Raw genomic sequence first — 19,260 nt, 5'->3', positions numbered from 1 at the left:
GGCTTCTTGGTTACACTATGACAACCATTTTGCAATTTTAAGTATTCTTTCTTAACCAAAAGTGAATAGTATTTATTGCCTATAAATGGCAGAAGTAGCACCACCCACATACTCCAGTGCTTACTATACAGTTCACTGCTGTAAGTCTGCTACAGTCTCTGCTTTGGCAGTAACTCCTGGCAGTATTTCTTATATAAATGGTCTTTCAGTTCTTAACTTTTCTGACCACATACCAAAAGCACTACAAAAAATCCAAATTACAGACTCATGGAAGATGAGATCATTGAGTCCCACCATTAACTCAGCATGGGTTATGACTCTTCCTTTCGGTATTTTTTCATGTTACTGCCAGCTGCATGAAATGTGCAGTCCTACCATACTCATCTGCAGTTTTGATGTCCTTTTATAAAGCATGACAAGTTTTTCCAAGGCAGTAGTTATTATTTACACCATGCAAATGCATAGTCTGATAATGAGAATGAGATACAGGCTCATCTCCAGTAACACAAGCAGTCCATTTCAGGAAGAATGACTTACTCCACGGTCTGCTACTGTTAGGAGTCCTGCTGGTTTTCCCACCCTCTTCTTCCCTCTTCTCTTCCAGTCATAGCATTAACATTTATGATGAGTATAAACAGACCATTCTTGGCAATTGCAATATCTAGATGCCTTGTTTGGGAATATATTTCCAATGTCTGCCTTTGTGCTTTGTTCCTTCATTAGATACACTTCTAGCAGTCCTAATGAAGCAGAAAGGTCTGTTTAGTCTGGCTGATAGGAATTCTCTTTTCCCCTGTTTCTTTATGACTCACTCTTGATTCTCATGCACAAGTTAATAACTTATATTGATAATAAAAATATATATGTGCAAATACTTTTTCATCCCAAGCAGCCTTAAAATGAAAAAATGCTTACTTTTAATTTTACACCAATTAATAACTAAAAATTTTGGACATCTATTTCTTTATTCATGTTGATAAAACTAGATAAGATGTAACTAATCACTGACTGATCCCTCTGTTATAATGCGCTTTTATTAACAAAAACTCTGCCATTAGAAAATGTGATTCTTCAGGGTAAACAACACTTGCTTTGGACCATAGCAGGTAGGTACAATGACATCAAGAAGAAAAGGAAGAAACTGGTTAATCAGAACTGAGACCTTTTAATTGGAGAGGCATTAGGATGCAATGTAAGAAATGCAGGTTTTGCACTAGCATAATGGGTTTAGGGGAGCTAAGCCTTGGGCTGTAGTGGGCTTGCATGACGACTTTTTCATGGGGGTGAGGGGAAACCTCTGGGGTTGCTTCTGTGAGAAGCTGTGAGAAGCTTCCCTCATGCCCAACAGAGCCAGAGCCAGCCAGTCCCAAGACAGACCCACTGCTGGCCAAGGCCAAGCCCATCAGTGACAGTGGTACCAGCTCTGTGAGAATATATTTAGGAAGGGGAGGAATGGCTGCACGATGGCAGCTGGACAGAGGAGTGAGAAGCAGAGCCCTGCAGACACCAAGGTCAGGGAAGAGGAGGGGAGGAGTGCTCCAGGCGCTGGATCAGAGATGCCCCTGCAGCCGGTGGTGCAGACCACGGTGAAGGAGCTGTGCTCCACAGCCCTGGGGATCCACCAGGGTGCAGGAGATCCACTCTGGAGAAAACCCCTGTGGGGCGGCTGGATGTTCCCAAAGGAGGCTGCGACCCTGGGGGAAGCCTGCACTGGAGCAGAGTCCTGGCAGGACCTGTGGTCCCGTGAAGAGGTGAGCACACTGGAGCAGGTTTCCTGGCAGGACCTGTGACTCTGTGAGGGACCCACACTGGAGCCTTTTCCTGTAGGACTGCACCTGATGGAAGGGACCTGCGCTGGGGTAGCACATGAAGGACTGCAGCCTGGGTAAGGACCCAAATGCAGGCGGAGTCCTTTTCTTTCTGAAAGAGTAATGCAAATGTGTGACATCCCAAGGGTTCACAAAGCTGTCAGAGGGTGTGATCTATGTCAGTAAGATCAAGATGCTGAGCACTGCTGGAATCAAGGGAATATTTCAGTCCCATTTCAAAACATATCAAGAGCAGAATAAGTTCTTCAGCGCAGTTGCTGAGCAAAGAACCCAGCAACGCGACAAAATGAAAAACACAAAGTGGTGCTCTGTTCAGATTATACATGAGATACAGACTTTGTGGCAATTCTGAACTAAGATTATCATCTCTAATGCTCTGTCACAGAGAAGCATGACAGAATCAAATTATTTTTGAATTGCTTGTAATTAAAAATCCATTATAATACAGTGAAACACCTTCAAGTTTAATAGTTCCTCAAAGTTTGGAAATGTATTGACCATGGGCTTTCTGCCTGCTCAGGCTTCCCTCCACTTTGGCTGCTCATATACAATAACAAAGATAACACCTTTCAGTGCTAAGGAATTGACATCACCCTTTGGCTTGAGCTTTCAAACATTACTCTGGTGAAAATGAGAGCTGTTTGAGCCAATGGCTGGGTTATGTTTGTGTCACTGCCAGCTGAGGGGAACCTGATCATAAATCCACAATTGTAAACTGTAAATTTTCAGGTAGATATGAGAGAAATGAGATTAAATAGTGGCTCCTTTTCCCAATAGACAAAGCAGAAATACAACCTGAACACTTAACATTTTGCTAAAGAATCTCTGATTTATTTTCTTTGGATGTCATGAAGAGAAACATGGACACTTAAATTATAAACTTCAAGTCTGAAGAAAAAGAGGGATTTTTACTTTGTGATATGTGTAATTAGAGTGCGAAAGACAGAAAAGAACAGTGGATTCTGCATGGCTCAGTGAGTAGTCTCCCAACTCTTATTTTCAGTATTAAATGACTCAGTAAATTCCTATTCTCTTAAATTCTACAGTTCCACAGCCTGAGATACATTTTTAACAAACTCAGAACAACAAGTTCAGCTAGGCAGAGACTGTGAAAATTTAAAAGAATAACAAAAGTTCTTCCTCAATTTCCATTAGATCCATATGTTACAGTGAGTAATAAGCAGAATTTTAACACATGTACAGGAACTAAAGGACTGATTACTAGCATTAGCAAGCATTTCTACAAGGTAATGATTCAGGTTTTGCAGCACTGTTTGATCTTCATTTCAATTAGCAGAATAAAAGTTATGCTCCCAGCATTGAAATAGACTGACATAAACAAAACACAAGACATTTAATAAATCTTCCTTTCTTGTCTATGCATAAATGAGTTATAACCAGTTACATGCCTCAGCTACCTCTGCCAAGTTTGCTTCAGGAAAAAAAAAAAAAGTGCTCTGTTACTCTTATTTTGTAAAAAGGGACAAGACAAATACTTTGGAGTCATGGTTCCCAAAAGCTGAGATGAATTTTCTCTAATTACCATGCCCATTTCCTGTCAAACAAAATTTACTTCACTCATACTAATGCAAATGTGTATGTGTCTGTAGTTTCAGAGTGGCATACAGGATTGAACGTGCACTTCTAGGCTCCTTATCTCAAAAAAGGAGCCAGTAGTACTGGAAAACCTTCAGACAAGAGCTGCAGAATGATTAAATCTCCAGAAGACCTTCCAGAAGCAGAATGACTAAGTAAGGTACAAATCTTCATTCTGTGAAAGAAGAACAGATGGAAGGTGTAATGCAGGTCTGTAATTATTGGTGTCAGGAAAAGGACAGACATGGATTATTCGTTCATTGGCTTTTCAGGTATGAGATCCAGAAGCAACCAAACAGGCAATAATGGACAGGTTCAAGTAAAGAAAAGAGCTGATGAGACTTCAAGCTATTACTTGAAGGATTCATTGCTGAAAGATTGTGAAGATACTAAAATTTTCTGTGGGCTACATAGAAGATTGGATGACCTGGTGAAACAGAAACCCACAGAGGATTGCAAAACACAGAGAACTGTATCTGGCAAAGCAAGACCCTGCTGAGTCCTACAGCGAGTCAAGGTACTCTGTTGTTGTACTTCTGTCTACAGATGCACTTTTTTTGCCACTGGTAAACACAGGTTACAGAGCTTAAAAAAAAATCTAGATACAGGCAGTAAGACTGTGGCTGTATTCAAATTAGTTATAAAATTTCCCAAAACATCAACACAGCTTATTTTCTTAATTTATTATCCTCCAGATTGTAATCCACTACAGTTCACAAATTCATTGTGTTTCTTCACACAAGTAATGAGATTTACATATCTGATACTCAGGAAATCAACACTTTTTCTAGAGGAAGTACCAACACAATTTTTACAGAAAAATACACAAATTATCAAGATCACTTGACACTTTAAATGGTAGTCTTTCACTTTCAATTGATTTTATTTGGGGGAAAAAAAAATTGTTTTTATTGCCTAGCTCCATCTATTTGTTCCAGTACAGTATATTCATTTTCAGGGATCTGTTCCAACTCTTCCTTTGTTTGGAGTCTCTCCTACTTGACTGCCAAGACACCGTGTAGCTCTTGGTCTGTGTTGCTTCTTATTCAACAGCTTGAGAAAATTAAATACCCTTAAGAATCTTATACCACCCAAATACATGAGTCATTTGATTCTCAAAAGCTGCCAGGACTGCTACAGTTCAGCAATTACATCCACAATACTACATAGCTGACTTTTGGTGTCACTCAGATAGTGTTATTTAAGGATCCAGTGACATTATCATACTTTGTTTTCTCTTTGCTTTCCCAGGAAATTTTAAGCACATTATCATGTCCCCTTTGATTTCTTTCTAGTGAAGTCTCCAAAATGGTATATGGTAAAATGTTCCATCCTCTACTGCCAACAGCCCAGCAAGGCAGTTTGTCCCACCACTCACAGTGTCTCTCAATCTTGACTGTTGCTAAAATATCAAAGGCATTACAACTACTCAGTAGTTTAAGTAATAACATAGCTGAAGTCAGTGGCAAAGCAAACTTTGACTTAGCTAGGTAGGCTGGGGCTGAGGAAATGATAAATAAATTAATAACTATAGGATTTCTGTTCAAATCTGCCCGATGCTATAGGTCAGAAAGCAAGGAAGAGTTAACGTGTGTATAACAGTACTGCTACACTACAGGCACAATAGCTGTACTCATTGTACAGCCTAAAAACGGCTGTTTCTCAAATTACTAGCACCTCTCTCACTAACTGGCACTAGGAAATGGCAGAGGGAGTGATTTTGGTACCTTTTTGAATCACTGTGATAGAGCTTTACTGTACTATTCAATCTTAAATCTTCTACTTGTAGTGATCCCTTTCCCCTTCAGCAAACCATAGTTTTATCTACTCCTAAAACCTCTCGGAAATTTTTCCAGTATTTTTATATTCCCTCGTGTGCTCCCTCCTAGTCTGTGTGTTTTACTTGAACAGTTTCTTAATTTTTTGTAATTAAACAGCTGTTAAACCTTCTTTCAAACAGGTGTTAATTACCATCGCTCTCTGATCACATCTCTAATCCAGTTTATATCCATCTTTATTCCTGCAGCAATTTCTTTCCTTTTTCTAATATTTTTTAAATTAAAAAAAAAATCATATCCATCTTGAAATTGATATTTTGGATATGTTCTCTCCTTGGTTTTAGCATTATTATAGCAAAATTGCAGTCATGTTTCTGACCACTACTGGAACCCCATAAGGTGACAGAGGAAAATGGGAAAGATGAAGGTTTCAGTTGCTACACTTTTTGAAACTTCAGCCCTCTAATTAGGAACAGAGCCATTGTCAGCAGTCCAGAGATCATAAGGTATGATGAATTAGGATCTTTTTCTTAATAAAGGACTTTCAGAGGTTTTTACAGTCTCTTGTATATGAATAAAGTTATTTAGCTGAAGAGGACTATTCAGTTTATTTGTACTGGCATTCAAGGCTTAGACATCAGGAGAAGAAACCCCAATGCCCTCAGGTTTGTCTATCATCCAGCACTAGGGCAGACCTTGTATAGTTTGGGGAGTTTTGTACAACACAGAAAATAGTTATGATTATTAAAATTGAATATATGATTATAAAATAACAAGGAGATAACCACCAGGCTGTTAAAGGAAATAACTGTGAAAACATCCCTGTGAAAATACAACACCCAAGCAATAAAGAAATGAGCTGCTCTATGGACCTCAGCAAACATGAGTGTGGACTTTATTTGTTTTCAGAACAGCTGCTACTGGCTTCACTTAAGCTCAGAAATCTATTTTGTGTGCAGCTTTTGGCCATCTTCATTTCTGACCTGGCAGCCCAAGTCAAATCCTTGCATTTCATTAATTTTGTCTTGGTAGCACTTAGCACTTAGCCTTGTTTGATCAAGTAATTTTCCAATTCTACTGCATAAGTTACCAGCTAGCACTGAAAGTAACTGGATAAATTATCTGCAGATGACAGATATTAATAATCAATGACTCAGAAGAAATTTAACTTTTTTGTGTGACAGTTCTGAAAACTTTAAAATATTCTTTTAAACTCCTGAGCTGAAGAACTGAAAAGTAATTTCTATGGACGAGTTTGTGACTAACTCAAACATGGTTACCTAGAGAAGTCTAACAGATTGGCTGGCTTTGATCTCTCCAGTTCTTTTACACTCAGCCACCCTGTGCAGCTGCTTCATAGGTCCAGGCAAAAAAAGGGGGCAACTTAGTGTTTTGTAGACAAGCGTGTGCAGACAGGATCAAGAGGCTTAAGACAAAAAGATGGAATCTTGGTTACATGTTTCCTGTTTTTACCAACAAAGGAGATTCATCAGGGATTTCAAGTTACTGCTTTTCTGAATCAATCAACAAGGACCACATTCAGGTGCATGTCCCAGGGCAACTGAAACTGTCAGGCCAGGATGACATTTTCTACATTGGCTTAGATGATATACACTGCTTACCCTGAAACCCCCTTTTCTACTGTGACAGTATCCTCCTCCTCTATCCTCACAATGGTTCTTGCACTCAGATGAGGAGATCACGAAACACAATCAGGTCCCAGCCTTCTGCCACTGCACTGACTCCTTGTGAAACACCAGCAGGATCCTGAGGGATCACATCACAGAATCATAAAAAGGTTTGGGTTGGAAGGGATATCAAAGATTATCTAGTTCCAACCCCTCTGCCATGGACAGACGATGATACTCACTAGATCAGGTTGCTCAAAGCCCTATCAAACCTGAACACTTCCAGGGATTGGGCATACACAGCTTCTCTGGGCTACATTTTTTTCATATTATGCACACTTTGGTCTTCACACTCAAAGTAGGTTTCCGAGGAGGTTTAGAAACCGTGTAGCACAAGAGCATTCTGCCTCCTTTCAGATGCTTTCCCTGCCATGTGCAGTTCACCTAAGGATCAGTTAAAAATGCTATTGTTAGACTTTAATGAATCTGATTAATAGACTGCTGTGCTTTTAATGCATGAGTTATAACTTCTACAATAGTCTACAATAAAAGTCTACCAAAAAAAATTCCTTCTGGATAATAAACAAAATGAAAGATAATAGATTAGTCCTAGTCAAGCTGTACTTGCTACTAGAGAAAAAATTCCTTTATAGGAGCTGTGTCTAAGTTTGCATAGTGTCAGAGCTGTCAGCTCCACGGACAGAAGTCTCTGGCTCTAAAGAAGCCTTCACTTCCTAGGAGTCTCTAAATTCACAAGAAAAGTAGCTGCCTCTAAACTTACCATGTCCTGGCAGGCTGCCATCAAGTTAAGAGCTCTTCTCTGTTTGGGGTGGCAAAGAAGCCATACTTGGCCAAGAGCTGGACTCAGTCACTGAGTTTTTAAATCTTATGAACAAGTTAGAGAGATAAATACTCCCAGGCAACGAGATACTGATATAACTCTGTGTGCTCACATAAGACAGACACTTTAATAGGCTGTATTAGGCTATATCAGGCCATATTCCTGAACTCTGGGTAGCTCTTCTCTTTCAGTCACCAGAGCAAATATCAACTTTTCATGTGTGTCAGTTACACAGTGCACATAAATATTTCTCTCTACATGTAAATATACATGTGTTCTTCTCTTATGTGTGTGCATAAACTCTATATGCATATACATACAAAACTGTAAGGATCTATAAATATGAGTATTTCGGCACAGAATACAATTGTAGCATCCATAATCTTGGAAATCATTCCATCATAATACAAAGTCTGGTTTCACAGTTGACATAAGTAGATAAAATGTTAAATCCATGTTACCTTATGTTCAGGGAAATTTTTGGGATTTACTGAAGTATGAATAACAGCTTGAACATACTGAATATATAATTGTACACTAGAGTTCTGCTTATAGTAGAGACTTCCAAGACTGATATTTTTTCATTTGATGTGCTATAGCCTTGAAATAGAAATAGGTTTTTAGCAATTCTATAAAATACTGTTCAGAAAGGCTCCTGGATGTTTTACAAAAGATTAAAAAAGAAGTTTGATTTTAAAACTGTACATGTCATTCCCTACTTGATTTTCACTCTTAAAGGCAATTTCCCGGCAACAGAAAGCTGCAGGAATTCTTATAATCAGACACAGTGAGATTTTAGACCTTGTCAACTATAGCAGTATATTTAAAACAAAAATTCACTAGCTCCCTCCATCAATATTCCCTATATATGAGTCTGCAAACTGCAACAGAAAACGGTATTTAGACAGAGAATGGAGAAAATTTGATAATACACAGGACAGATGCTGGCTGCAACTATGGCAATAATTACGAATAGATTAATGTTTCAGGACTACATATTTTTCTAAAATACTCAACAATTAAATGATTTCAGATTAGATTCTCCACAACTTGTAATTGCATTGACTGCATTCGAGTAGAAAAGTAAACACAATGTATTTTTCATAAACTGCTAAATTATTGAGAAGAAACAAGAAGCTGCCAGAGCACTATAATGCTCTTGAAACTAAGGGGACAAATTTTCTAAAATTACATCACCTTTACGTATGTAGGATGGATGAGAAGGCACAATTGTTTTACTTTGTATTTTGTAAAATTTCACATAAGAGTGGTGTAATTTTGAATTACTTTGACCATTATCACCATCTTAAGTTCACTTGTGATCTTAGTATTTCCCTAAGGCCAAAGAGCCCACATAGTTGCAACGTCCAACAAATAAATACAAAAATAAATGAAAAAGCACAAAGCTTTTGGGATTTTAGGAACATTTACAATATGCAAAAGCAGCTGAAAGAGTTTTTGAACATTGCATCTTTTTTGGCTACAAAATTACCTTCTTAAATGACAGCTACTTATAAAACAAAAATATGTTGTAAAAGGAGTTTTCTCAGGGAGTTATGGTAAAGGAATGGGAGAAATTTTGAACGATGAGTTGAACATCTGAACTAAAGTCATACTTCCAAGGGAGAAAGCAAACATGCAAAGTACAAAACACCTGAGAAATTGCTAAAGAGAAGTTGGTTTGTGCATTATTGATATTTTTCTTGGTTTCATATTAAAAAATGTTCACCTGAACTTTCAAATTGTACTCTTAAAGCTGGAAAATGTGAAAATGTCTCACACTGAGAAGAGGAATGAAGCCAATGCTTAAAAGGAAGCACCTTCCGAAACTGCATTCAGTAGAACACCAGAAATTCTTTATGCTTGAATACTTCCTTGAATTAAGGTTAAATCAGAAGGAAGCATTTTATTTCTTATAATGAATTCCATCATGTTCTGGCCATAAAGCTTTGCTATCATGGGTGGTGGATTGGATTAGGTAATTTTTACTGTAGGCTTTGTTTTTCAGCAATGGGTTTAAGAGTGTTAAAATAAAAGTAGGCAATTCAGTAAGAAAACACTAATGGAGTAAGATGACTAGAGTGTCATGTTTCCCCAGTACTCATGTCAACCAACCCATCATGTTTCCAAAAGAAAATCAAGCCCTTAAAGATGTCTATTATCTAACTGTTACTGGGAGTATCATGGGAAGATGAGCATGAGCTGACCTACTTGGGTGTACTAAAGTCTCTCAAGAGTCATGGTCTTCATTGTCCTTTATTTCCTGGATTGCTCTGAAATGGTAACACTTTCTTTTTGTTTTGAAATGTCAACTTATTTCTATCCTCCTCAAAGTCCCACTCTTGCCCTTGCTAATTTGCCCAAATTCAGCAAACCTTGGTTTTAGCAAAAACCTGGTTGTAGATTATCACTGAGAAGAATCACTAATCAGCAACGATTCTTCCTGAAAAAAAGGACCCTGACATGTGGAGTTCGGGTAGTGCAAGACACTATGTCCTAAATTACTTGTTTCTTGGGTGTTAATAGCAATGCCCTGAAGAACTTCAAAGGCTCTGAGGACTAACCAGAAAAAGAGTTCCTTGTACATTTCTCATCACACACACCCACGGACCCACACACAAGTACTGCTGGCCCAAAGCTCTCCTCAGGGACAGCTGATTGCTTCTTTCCCACAGACCCTGGTGCCATTAAAGCAAAATGAAATCCTCTTCAGTCTCAACCAGAGCTCACCTACAACTTTGGGACTTAATGTACTGAGCAAGTGAGTGGGAAATCCAAAGTTAATAAGGGACATGGGTGAATGCACAGGAGCACATCAATTAAGGAGACATGGGTAAAACCCCTCACTAAGGGTGCTAAGCAAGGAAATACCCTGCTATGAGAGTATGTTTCTTTAACAAAATTAAATAACACAACAGATAGATGACATACATCCAGATCCTACACACTGGAGAATCTTTTTAACTATAAAAACCTCTAAAGCAAAATCCTGTCTGCACTTAATCCAAAGGAATTCTTCAGATGGAAAAAAAGTCCCCAATTGGCTTAAAGCCAGCACAAGCAGTAGCAAAAGGAGGGTGGTTTCTAGGAAGTGAGCGCACAGTGGGGATGAATGAGAAATCCTTCTTTGATCCTAACCCACCCTTATCCAGCTTGTGCAGTCAAGCCGGTTCAGTCAGTCAGCGCAGCTCTGAGGATGGACTAGCGGCCAAGAACTGCAATGCAACCCAGCACACTGAGAATCCCCTGCTTCCCTCCTCTGTGGGCAAAATCACTCTGAAAAGAAGGGACTTTAAGACCCCTGTCCGGTCTGCTTGGTTTAAGTATTTTTAAAAAAATCAAATTTTAATTACAAAAAGAAGAAAAAAAAAAGAAAACCAGAAAGAGTTACGTGGAAGTTTAGTTCTACATAAAGACACTGTAGGAAAATAAATGTAATCATCTCAAATCACATCAATATTTGGCACAACTGGCCTCAGTGCATAAACAAATATGCTCAAAGTTAATATCACTAAGTTAAACAACCATGAATAAAATATTTTTATGTACGGTACGTGGACAGACCAAAATATTACTTTGTAATTGCTCTGTAGGAAGCATGATGCCTTTTATGAGAAAATATAATAAGAGTAGTTACAGACTACAAGTTAGTGCAAATACTGCCTATGTCATCAAGTTGAAATAAGTGATCTCTGTGCCGTATGTACCAGGTTCCTTAACAGACTAAAAAAAATTAGTGCAACACATTCTTCATATTAGATTTTGGAAACTTTATTAATCATTATGTGACACAATAAAATACTTAAATTTAAAACATGCAAAAAATAAAACCGAGACACATATTCACTAAGCCAGGAATCCAAAATACTGACATCCACGGCTGGTTTGTCATCCCAATTTTCCTTCATTACAAACGGGAAGAAATGCACTCCCTGCAGAGGGCAATTAATTTCCTTCAAGATATGTCATATGAATCACCCTATGAAGTTACCAAGTTCTTTCTAAAGGCTATGCAGACTCAGAGGTCTGATGCTACGGTGTCTAGATGAATTCAAAGACAAACAGTTAGTTACAGCCTTTGGAATGACAGTTTTGTAGCTAAGAGGCTTAAGGCAAATTAGACAACTGTTCCGTAGGCAACTTGGATTTGGTTTTATTCATGGCCAAAATTCCTGCTGTAGGGTATCTGCTAGCTAGTTAAAGCCACTACAGGGAAAGCTCATGTGGTGTTGCAGGTATAAATGCACTACAGAACACACCAAATTTGAAAAACAAACTCACTGTGCAAGCATAAACAAACCTAAGGGATTGACTGCAGCTCTCATAACTTTAAATCATTACTATCAGGAAGGAATGGCCAGTACCTCTCCCAGCCTAAACAATAAAAGGTTGTCAATATAAACAAAACACAAATGGAATATTTCACCTTTTTTTCAGTGGAAGATAGGCAGGATCCATTCAGCAATCAGTGCTGAAGAGCAGCAGAAGGATTGCTTTTGAAGTATTTAATAATAATGAGCATTTCCACATGAACATGAGTTAAACCTATTTCATCCCTGAGAGATAATTTCTGTATTTGGCGGACTAAGTGGCACTGGCAATGCTGAGAACATCTGAAGAAAGAATCTGTGCTTGCTTTCCCTTGCTCCACAGATACAATGTGTTCTCTCTGGAAAAGTCACCTTGCTCTTGGAGGAGGCAGGATGTGAGCACCCAGAACTGTGTGTTCTTCCTTTGCAAGAGTCCAGCTGACACTCCCATTTCCCCTGGCACAACTAGAAGCTGTATTTCAGCTACCCAACCCATTCACAAGCTCCTAAAAATTTTGACAAGAGTCAACAGGATATTTAAATTATGTTGCAGACATCTGTTATTGCTATGATGTCAGCATCAATATCAGGAAAGTAGAGAGGATCTTAAGATGCCTTAGAAGAAAACCAGTGTCTATTTAATGTCTCCTCTGAAATTGTTTATTTGGGTTTTTTGACACCACTAGGGTAAGGTTCATCTTGCCCTACTTCAGCTGTGTGAAATCAAACAACAATCAGCAACAACAAATACCTGGCTTCTTTCCCCTCTATGTCAGGTATAAATTGGATGGATTAGTTTGCTCACATCATGTTTCTGTCTCTCTCCAGCGACTATACAAAGAATGTAGGTGGCTGGTGTTCACAACTATAATCCATTTCCTGGGACCTAGGTGAAAAAAAACCCCACAGGCCTTCACTGCAAAAATCCCTTTTTAGAGCTTTTCAAAATTTGCCATTAAACATTTTTAATTGAAATTAGTATACAGAAATGTACTAGGGGCAATCTTAAATCAGACACAATGACCCTTCATCTTCTGCTATAATTCTATTATTATTCCTTTACTCAAAGGAAGTAAATTGGTCTGGCTAACTTTTTATAATGGAAATGAGAGTAGCAAATCAATGCACAGAATACAATATTTGCTGGCAAAGATAAATCTAAAGTATATGAATTTTTAGAAGAAAAAATATAGAAGAAAATATCATTTTCACTGAATGTAAATTTGGTGCTCTATCTTCTTAGTACAGTATTCTCTGGCCTGACATCAAACTGCTAATCAGTTAAAAAACATCTGTATGCTAGGGAATAGTACAGATTTCATCTTCAAATCTTTGATATTCTTCAGGGCACTACAGAAGGATCACTGGTGAAAGTTTATCCATTAATTTAACAAACACAGGACAGCATTGATTCTACTGGAACTGCTAACCTAGTACCCTGATGTGAGTGGGTACTTTAATTAAGCCATGGTTAGAAGAAGAAATTTAAATTCTCAGTGAATCTCACAGAGAGTCGACTGCAGGAAGGTCCTTACTGGCAGAATGCCTCCATCTCTCTAGGAGATGTGAGATGAAAGGAGGAGGGAGGCTCTCAAGCCAGGCCAACTTCTCACAATGCATTTTGGGCTGGATACAGAGCTGCAATAATGCCCCATTCATGCTTTATGACCTGGGTTAAAAATCATCCCCACTACTTAACCATCACTGAAAGAGTTTCTGGGTTCTTTGGCAGCAGCTGCCTCTCTGTGACAGACATGACAACCAGACACCTGAGCTGAAAAGTGACAAAAATGTTAGTTATTAAGTAGTTATAATTTAAGTAGTTATTATAGAGAGTTTGCATAAGACTATGTTTTGAAAAATTCAGTGAAAGGAAACTGGATTGCAGAGGTGGCAACTGGCAAACTTCCAGAAGATATGAATTCATGCTATTTACAGATTTTTTAAAAGTTAGCACAACATCTTGGAGCACGTGCATGTGTATGCATGGTTTTTGTTTTTTTTTTTTTAATGTATATATTAGGCTGATTATAGCAACCATTTATCCTGTATCTACTGATCTCTGTGCTTACTCAACCTTTATGAAGTACTACCACAGCCTGCTCTGCACAGCTGGGATTCAGCAAATCTATCTTAAGAAGGAAGGTTCCTTGTCTTGGCATTTGCTGCATGGTTAACAAAGAGAGACAGTCACCTGTGGAGGATGCTTGTTCTGTTATAAAAGAGATGACAAAATACAGAGGATGGTTTCCCCCCTGCTTCAGCCCTTCTCTTTCCAGGAAAGGAAGAGGGACACTCCAGGTTCACCCTGACAGCTGGCAAACAGGTATTCCATGTCAGTTCAGGGTTATCAATTGTAGCCACAACAGGTTAGCCTGCATGCTTCAAGATCTACAGGAGGTTGGAGTCCAGCTCTCAATCAACTGATCCGTGCCTTGCCAGACCAGCTGGCACCTTCTGATACCAGTGCTAAGGAAATGAGGAGCCCAGGACTTCCTTTGCCAGTAGGGTCTTGGGTATGAACGCAGGTAGCATAAGCTTTCTGGTTCTCTGAGCCAAGGAAGGATGTACTTGTGGTCCTTAACACTGGTATCAGAACCACTCTAAAACAACAAAACCAAATGGAAAGATCTTGTTTATCACAGAAAACCAGCATCCGCTGAGCTAGGATTGGAAGAGCTTAAGGGCACCACCACATGGCTTGACTCCTCAGGGGCTGTCCATGCACCAGTGGTGGAACAGAGGCCTTTGCCTCCTGAGGAAAGGCTGCTGGATCCTCAGAAATTTCCAATGATATGTGGAAAGCATCTCCAGAAGAATCCCATAACCTCTTTCCCTGAACACCCCAGTGAAAAGCCTTTGTCCATTTACTGTTCCCCTTTCTACCCACTGCATAATATACCAGATAATATAACATTCCAACGGTTCATCTGACATGCACAAGTATGTCAGAAGCTTTTGAGATTAATATATCGAGCACAGAATCAGTGACCAAGAAATTGCAGGAACTGTCATGGACTCCAGAGCTTCAGAGATTAGATTTGACTGGTTCATAATCTCAGACAAACCTACAATTCACTCAAATTTAAGGAAGTTCTGCTGTCCCACTTCAGCCCATATTTGCTGAAAAATACTTTAGCTGTAAAAAAAAGGAACTTTTATCCAAGGTTCTCTTTAGTTTTTGTCTCACATCAGTCAATATGTCTGTTAAACCAAAAGAGACATTAGAAGTGAGAAGAAAAACCTCAAATGAAACCAAAACAGCCCACAACTCCAAGAAGAACATGATATAATAGTGAAGTCATTTATTTGTTACTTTAGTCTCTGTGGCACACTAAGAACCTTTTAATTCCTTTGAAAACTTCACAAAGAAATTGTCTTATTTTTAGTTGCTCCTCTTTTGACAGTCTTAAATTCTATTTGACTGAAAGGTCATGCCCCTTTGAAGGACTTCTGCATGCATATCTGTTACGGAAAGATTTGATTTGCTCAGCCTTCCCTTAACAAAACTATATTAATTAATATGTATTTAGTCAGGAGATTATTTTTTTTCCCCCACACCAAATCACAGTGGACATGAGGATCCTGGCACCATTGTTGCTGGTGTTACACTGCTTAAAGTAGTGTCAGTGTAATAAAGCAAGGGCAAGTTTGGCTTATCCTTCTCAATGATTCAGTACTTCTAAAACAGATGGTTTCTGGAATTTTGTCACAAAACATGGTGATGGAAGACTGATTTACATACAAAGTTTTACCTTCAACCTTCCTTCAGTAATTAAGAACATTATATTTGAGAAAGTAAAAAGAACATAACCCAACACAACTTAAAACCGAACAGAAAAAGTAATGATAAATCTGACACTCATAAAGCCATTAAATGTCTGAATAGAACAATGCTCTATCTATTTTTATCTGCTTTTTCTTTAAACAGGTTATAACAGAGTCTTTTCTTCCTGCTTCTATTCTGCCTTTCCGTAAGATAAGTTAAGGGGACTTAGTCATCATTTTCAAAATTAATTCAGTCCCTTTTAACACTGACTACCAGCACCACCAGAGGCAAGCAGAGATGCCACACAGTATTTTCCTTGTTGGTTTTGCCATCTCACTCCAGTGAATCAAATCCCAGAAAAAGCTGACAGATTAAACAGTGTACTGGTATGGACACAGGTCTCTGGTCTTTGGAGGAGCAGTCATGCACATTTTTCCTTGTCAATTAAGTCAGGCAATAAACACACACACAAAAAGGTGAAAGCTAATCCCTTAACTGTTTGCTCTACGTGTGCCCTTCAATATACACTTGGTGGTCTCTCCATGCTGAAGAAATGCAAGCCCACTGTCACCAAGAGCAGAACCACATTGGTCAGGACCCAACATTTTCAGTAAATAAGCAAAGATATCTCAAAATCATACCAGATCTGTAGTGACCTCAATTTCACTTAAATTTCAGCTAGCAGTATTTGCCTCTAAATAGCATGAGATAAGAAGAAATGGAATTTTTTTCTGGAGCTATTTTAAGGGCAATGACTGCTATACATAGAGTCAGAGTAAGTGGCTGAAGTTAAATATAAAAGACAGACATATTTTTGTTTTCCTGTTTCCAAATAGAGTCTCATCTGTTCCTAAGTCAGAATAACAGAGGCAAAAAGAGAGAAAAAAAAAAAACCACAGTAAAGAATGCCATCCTCCTGCAAACAAGAGGCCTTTCAAGTGTAGAATGCAACGCCAAAGGAAAACCATGTTTGACTTCAGCTATTTTGATATTGAAGGATAAAGCTTATTTCTGAGTCTTGTCTTAAAAATGGGCATAAATTCATGTCTTCCAGAATTTTTGCTACTCTAAAACAGGTCTAAAGCACTCTTACTGGTGCCTGGCTTCCCTAACAGTCCACAAAACTACTGCTTAAGTGAATAAGGCTAATTTATGGAAAATTCAGTATGCATGCACAGAAAACCTTGCTAAGCTATCCAGGTGTGGGCTTTGAAGCAAGTAACATAAACACTGAAATGTTCCATGTCACTGCAATACAATCAAATTTGAAATTTCAAGCAAACTGGACTTAAAGGTACTGCAATATTGATATTTAGTGTGTAGAACTTAAACTATTTCCCACTCTGTCTTCTCTGCATTCTAAAGAAAATCTCTACGTGCACTGTTTCTTAGAACTACTTATTTCTCAGATGAAACCAACATGCATCTCTGTTACCTATGTTTTTCTTTTTTTTTTTTGCTTTTTTTGGGGAGTACTCATTCTCTGTAACAAAAAACACATAATAGAAGGTGTTTTTATTTACTTCCACCTGAAAGGTGTTACAATGTTGGAAGAGCCATCTCACAAGTCATGCGTAGAGAAATCTAAAATTCGGTTGCCATGCTAACAGGAAGTCACTCAACTAAGTCCAGTAAAACAAAAGTGCATAAATGATGCTTTCTGATAAAAGCAGAGAAATATTAGATTAACAAGTCAGTAGGTTTGGACAACTGTAGCCACCACAACAGTGCCTCGGCAGAGCGCTGAATTTCTGTCGGCATTTAAACCTCCAGAGCATCAGCTGCTTCTTCCCAACAGGACCACAGCTTCTCTCCCATCACCTCAAGCGTCAGGGCCTCGCCGTGTCAGCCCCACAAGGGGATGAACCCACCAGTCCCTTTTTCTGCTCCAGGAGCCGTCCCATGGCCCACTTCGCCCTGCTCTGCTCTTGCCGCCTGCACCTCGCCGTCCTCCAGGTCCCTCCTGGGGGCTGACAGGACCCCCGCTTTCCCTGGACGGTTCCTGCGGACTGCGCCGCCGGCGAGCGAGGTCCCCTCGGGTACAGACGGCTGCGGGGACACCGCAGCCGCGGCCGCCACTGCCGTGGGGACCGGGGGCGGTCCGCGGAGCGGCTCCCGCACCCACCCGTGTGCGTGACATGTGAACTCCCGCTGGCTGTGCCGGGGGCCGCGGCGCTCTCAGCGGCGGCAGCAGCCGCGGGGGCGAGGGGGGAGTGGGTGCGGAGCGCGGGTGGCGGATGCGGAGCCTCCTCCTGCCCCGCGGAGCGGCCCCCGGCCGCTCCCTCCGGCCCCCTGGGCGCTCCGCTGTGCTGCAGGTGTCACCCAGCGACCGAAGGATGCCGCTCCCCACGGCAGCGGCTGCCGGGGAAAAATACGTTTATTACATACAAGAGGAAGAAGAGATCCTAATACTCCTCTGGACTATCACCAAGGGCCAAGGGCGTGCACGATGTTGCCTTAGGCTGCTTGCGTCGGCGCAAAAAGTTACCTTAGACAGTCATAGGCACTTCTTTTTGCACAGGGTCAAAAAGGTAATCAAAGGCTCAGAAAGAGGACAGGTCAAAGTTGATGGGAACTTACTTGGTTTAGGTGCTTGCGTTGACAGCGGGCATCTTCCGACAGCAGTTCTAACAGGTCACATTTTCCCATGGAAGTTGTACCCTTTCAAATCCCGTTTGCAAATTAAATCCCTTCAGAACGTGTCTGTTTTGTTTCACTGGCTGGCGTCCATCTCAGGCACTATCCACATTTTTTACTTTATTTTCTCCATATTTGCCAGACATGCAGGCACTCTCGGACGCACGCTAAGAGTCAGCGGGTGCCCATCACCGCCGGCCGGGGGGACCGCGCCTGCCGCCGGGTTCCGCTGCAACAGATGAGAAGCAGGTTCTTCCCCGGTTGCTTAGCGCGGCGTCTCCTCGTTCCCCCGGGAAGCCTCATGCCGGCTGCAAAAAGTAACAGCTCCTCCCGACGCGGCCGTCCCCTCCGGAGCGCGGGCTGCGCGGCGCGGAGAGGGGGGGGAAAGACACCCCAATACCGGCGGAAGGAGCGCGGACGGGCAAACGCCGGATTTCTCCGTCCTCGCCGCTGCGCTCTCTCCTGAGCCGGCCGCAGGCTGCGCCTCGGCGGGCGCCGTCCCGCCGCCCCCCGCCCGCCCGCCCGCCCGGCCGCCGCCCCCGCCGCGCTGTCCCCGCTCCGCGCCACTCCCGCGCCCGCCGCCGCCCGTCTGCGCCCCCCTGCGGCCGCGCCGCGCACCGCGCCGGGCTCCGCGGGGCTCCGCGCACGCAGAGCCCGCCCCGGGCGTTCCGCCGGGCTCACCCGAGGCCGCCCCGGGCGCTCCGCGGGGCTCACCGGCTGCCGCCCCGGGCACGGGGAGGAGCGCAAAGGCGCCCGCCGGGCGCTGGAGCGGGGCTCGTCGGCGAGCCGAGAACGCGCACGGCTCGGGACCGCTCGGAGGCAGACGCACCAAGGAGCAGCTTCGACTCCGCAGAAAGTTCGCTGTTACATCG

The 19,260-nt window shown here is 41.2% G+C and overlaps 1 protein-coding gene across 1 annotated transcript in view; it reads right to left on the bottom strand.

Moving 5' to 3' along the window:
• Positions 1 to 18,409, bottom strand: part of TRPC4 (transient receptor potential cation channel subfamily C member 4) — a gene marked incomplete at its 3' end in the record, with an annotated part of 126,363 nt that extends 107,954 nt beyond the window's left edge. The window contains exon 1 of the mRNA XM_084227086.1: positions 18,332 to 18,409. The remainder of the gene's footprint in view (positions 1 to 18,331) is intronic.
• Between the last annotated feature and the right edge of the window lie 851 nt (positions 18,410 to 19,260).

The sequence above is a fragment of the Fringilla coelebs genome, assembly GCF_963513975.1.
Source record: "Fringilla coelebs genome assembly, chromosome: 2".
Lineage (NCBI taxonomy): Eukaryota > Metazoa > Chordata > Aves > Passeriformes > Fringillidae > Fringilla > Fringilla coelebs.
This window is presented reverse-complemented; position numbering and strand designations above follow the sequence as displayed.